The 4,906-nt window shown below is 36.6% G+C and overlaps 1 long non-coding RNA gene across 1 annotated transcript; it reads right to left on the reverse strand.

Moving 5' to 3' along the window:
* Positions 1-2,110: 2,110 nt before the first annotated feature.
* LOC141289294 (uncharacterized) lies at positions 2,111-2,820 on the reverse strand. The gene is made up of 2 exons (XR_012339901.1): positions 2,785-2,820; positions 2,111-2,602 (listed from the first exon to the last, which is right to left on the reverse strand). It is a non-coding gene; the product is annotated as an uncharacterized lncRNA (long non-coding RNA).
* Positions 2,821-4,906: the final 2,086 nt, after the last annotated feature.

Genomic DNA, 4,906 nt, shown 5'->3' on the forward strand with positions numbered 1-4,906 from the left:
TGGTTAGACGGAGACCTGGAGAACAAAGAAGCTACAGTATTGTGAAATTTGGTGGAGGCTGGAATTTTTGTGCCAGGATTGGTATAAAGGCGCTCAACAACAACGCAAAAGACAGATGGTGAGCATGCCAAGATGAATAAAAGCTGAGTTTTTTTTTCCACAAATTATTGATTTCTGAACTCTTCCTTAAAAAACAAAAAAAACAAAAAACAAAAAAAAAACAGAGAGACTGATGATTTTGCAGTTGTCTGCAGTTTGCTTTTTGTCACTCACAGATTTTCTTTCTTCATAATATCCTTTCCTAAATTGTAAACCTGTTTAAAGATGTATATTTGTATTCTGAAGTTTGTTGTTTGTTGTGATAGCCAGTGTTGGGGTGTAACGCATTACAAGTAACGCATGTTACGTACACTGTAAACAAAATCTGTAGAAATTACAGTATTACTGGCAGCTGGTTGCCAGTAACTTACTGTAGATTTAAATTTATGCTATTTACTGGCAACAGTTTGTTCAAAGTTAATTGAACATTAAACATTAACAAGTCTTTATCTTGTTTATTACAGAATAAAACTAAAATAACAGCCTCATGCAAAGCATTCTGGGAACCAAAATCTGAAGAAAAAAACAGAAAAAGGTTGATGAAGGTTTCTGGTTCCCAGAATGCTTTGCAGTAGGTTGTTATTTTATAGTTTTATTCTGTAAAGACAAAGACTTGTTAATGTTTAATGTTCATTTAACTTTGAACAAACTGTTGCCAGTAAATAACATAAATTAAAAATCTACAGTAAGTTACTGGCAACCAGCTGCATAACTACAGCAAATTTTTTACAGTGTAATATTACTTTTTCCAAGTAACTAGTCAAGTGATGCATTACTTTTTAATTGTCTAGAAAATAATTAAGACCCCCCCACCCCCACCCCCCCCCCCCCCACACACACACACACACACACATGTTGGGTTTACATGTTTTATGGGGACATTCCATAGGCGTAATGGTTTTTATACTGTACAAACCATACTTTCTATCGCCCTACACCTACCCTACACCTAAACCTAGCCCTCACAGGAGATTGTGCATACTTTTACTGCATCAAAAAAACTCATTGTGCATGATTTATAAGCCTGTTTCCTCATGGGGACCTGAGAAATGTCCCCACAAGGTCAAAATTTACTGGTATTCCTATCCTTGTGGGGACATTTGGTCCCCACAACGTGATGAATACCAGGTACACACACACACACACACACACACACACACACACACACACACACACACACACACACACACATTTATTGATTAAAAGCTCCCCTGTCCCCATGTTGAGAGAAATTCTAAGATGTTACTTCAGTTCTAGAATAAATGTGAACATGCATTGGTTCATCTTACTCACAAAAAAACCCATACAGGATTCCTCAAAATGAATAAAAACCAGCAATAAATGAATATGTTAAATAATACAAATATCCTTTATGTATTTGATCATATTTTATTAACCAATGTCTTTGCTGCTGACCTTCGATGATCCAAATTTTCCATAGTAATAAACAAAAATGACTCAAGACAATCTAACATTTGTTTTCCTTTATTTATTGCTGAAAAGTTACATTTTTTCTTCTGCGGTCTACTGTACAGACGTGAATTTACTTTTCTCTAAGCCTGAGGCTTTCGGTGTGAAAAGGCTTTTAAATTTGCCAAAAATATAACTATTTATATTAAAAACAAACAAGCAAAACCTGCCCAGATTTAAAAAGTAACACAAAAGTAACGTAACGTATTACCTTCCATAAAAAGTAGCAAAGTAACGTAATTAGTTACTTTTTTCTGGAGTAACTCAATATTGTCATGCATTACTTTTAAAAGTAACTTTCCCCGACACTGTTGGTCTTCAATAAGCATTGGGAACTTTTTACTTATATTAGTTAGGCTAGTATTATTTTGTTCTGTGATATCAAAATTTGTATCAAGAAATTATCATGAAATAAAATTACTCACATGCCCACCCCTATACGACACATGCATATCCTTTTAATTTATAATTATATATAAACATCCATCCTTAACCCATTCTGCAAGTAGAAGGCCGTTTAGAAACACCAGCAAAGTCAATAGAAGTGTTTTTGCCTTTATTCTTCATATAAAGTCTTCATACAATCATACATACATATATATTGAAGAGCATGCAGATAGTTCTCAGAACTTTAAGTATAGGCAAATCAGTCAGTAAGTAAAGGCTGACAAAAAGTGCTAGAAATTTGTGCAGTCACTGTCACGGGTGCATCCCGTATGTTTCAGCTGGTTGACAAACTGAGTTGATGATCATATCAGCTGGAAGAGTTTGAGAACCGCAAAGGAGGTGATTGTGTAGATCAGAAGCCCAGGGAGCAACGTGAACCCCATAGGTGAAAGAGATACCGAAGTGCTGTTGGTTGTGGTGATGGTGGTGGCGGCGGCGGTGGCTTTGATGGCGGTGGTGGTGGCGGCAGTGGTGGTGCCATTGGTTGTGCTACTGGCATCAGCTGTGCCGTTGTTAAGACCACAGGTTGCAATCATAACAGCCACTAGCATTAGTAGTATTTGAGTTTTGGAAGCCATATTGAGGTCTTTCAGTATTTGGAAGGGGCAAAAAACGAAAATTAAAAATTAAACTTTTAAAATGTTTTTAAAGACATATTCTATATACTAATAATTTATATCTAAGACACATTCCAACATTAATTCATTAAATACAATCATCTAAAAAACCAAACAACATGTAAACATATATATAAATGGTCATATTTACAGTTTGCGATGGATGCCCGTTCTCTGTGTCTCTCAGTTCTCTGGAAGGATGTTAGTGTGAACACCAGAGGTGATCTTGGGCTTTTATTTGAATGTTGCGCATCAACAACCTTGCAAGAGGCGGAGATGTAGGATGGAAGTGAATGCAATTATTATTATTTGTTTTGCCAGTCTCCTCCTCTTAAAGGGACAGGAATCATTTGCTCACCCTCATGTAAAAAAAAAATAAGGGGGCCACTCCAAAGTAACTGGAATCAAATAACTATTGACCATGGCAATAAAGAAAGAAAAGAGAAAAGAAAAAAAGGTTTGAGTGAGGAAGGAAGGGTTCAGTTCTGGCTTTACTGCCAGAGGGATACAGTGATACAGTCCAATTGCATTTATCCTTAACATTTCAAAGCAAGCAGTTCATAAGAACAAGGTCAAATTGCAGACATTAAGAACAACAGAGCTATAGACCAGCAGAGGGCGAAAATGACTCCAGCAACCGGCGTTAACCACCAACTCATTTGAATGTCACTCAACAACCATAGGATGAGATCAAGCGACCTATAACAAGAATGGTAAATGGCAGCTGGGGTGAAGTGCATGATGAGGACTGTTTGAAACAGGAAAAACAAGCTTCATCAATGAGAAGTAAAGTAGAGCAATGCTGAGCTCTAGAAAAGGCCATAAAGACCATCTACTAGACCATGACTAACACCTAATCATCTAATGGAGAAGCCAAAAATCTACTGTGAGATTTGGTGGAGGACTTGTGATGGCTGGAATTTTTGTGCCAGGAGTGGCATAAAGTCACTCAACAGCGATGTAAAACACAGATGGTGAGCATGCCAAGATGCATGATAGCTGAGTTTTTTTTTCCCACCAATTATTGATTTTTGAACTCTTCCTACACTCCTTAACATAAAGCTTTTGAAGTGATGCCATAAAAGAACCATTTCCCCAAAAAAACTTTTAGCAAATAGTTTTTAAAGGAACCATTTTGAAGAACATTTAAAAAACATAAAGAATCTTTTTTTGGGACTATAAAGAACCTCTGCAAATGTGATATTTCTCCAGGAAGGAATTAAATGACAAAAAAAAAAAAAAGCCAACTTACTGTTATCCTATTTAAACTACAACCACCAAACTCGACCCAGACCTTCAGACCGGTCTGACTTGGGTTGCTATATCTTTTCAGACTGATCTGGCTTACGGTTTTCGTAAACCAGACTATCAAAACCACAACAAATCCCATAGACTTACACTGACATACTGTTCAAATGAGCCAAGACTCTTCAAACTCCAGCTATCAAAATTCAAATATAGACTCCCAGAATCCCATGATTTTCAACCAAACTTCTCTTCCATCTATTCATGCTAGCAATATGTAAATCATGCTAGCACAACCACAACCCTCTTAAAGGGTTTATTAACCCAAAAGGTCTGTCATCATTTCTTCTGTGAACAACAAAAATATATATTTCCAAGAACTATGAAGTGAGCTTTTTGAGGTTTGAGCAAATGTGGAGTTTTACAGTACATTAGCTTGTTGATCTAGACAATCTATGCCAGGGCTTCTCAGAGTTTAGCTCCAACCCTAATCAAACACACCTGAGCAAGCTCTTCAAGGTCTTCATGATTACTGGAAAACAACAGGTAAGTAATTTTGATCAGGGTTTCACCTAAACACTGCAGAGCAGTGACCATCCAGGACCGGTTTTGATTATGCAAATGCGAATCCTGCTCGAAGGAAGAAAGTTTGCATATTAGGTGAACATTCATACCGTTAACATTTTTAAAGGCCTTTTTGAACATACAGTGACACCTTGTTCTAGTACAAGAACAAGTCAAAGGTCTCAATTTTCATTTATTGCCTGATAAAACAGCGTTAATGCTGATTTGTATACAGCCGTTACTAGGGAAACCTTAATATTTCAGCGCTCTTAAAGCGCCCCCTTGTGACAGAGAATGCCTTTTTCTTTTCCACATTTTTTCAGCTGTTAATGGTCAAATTATTGCAATTATCGACTTACGTTGTTGTGCAGCAAACACAGAGTTGTAAATGTGGAAGAAGTTAATGGGCATTCTAAAAATCTTAACAATTAAGACAGTAATATTTATGTTTTAAATAAAGGGCT

The sequence above is a fragment of the Garra rufa genome, chromosome 17 (assembly GCF_049309525.1).
Source record: "Garra rufa chromosome 17, GarRuf1.0, whole genome shotgun sequence".
Classification (NCBI taxonomy): domain Eukaryota; kingdom Metazoa; phylum Chordata; class Actinopteri; order Cypriniformes; family Cyprinidae; genus Garra; species Garra rufa.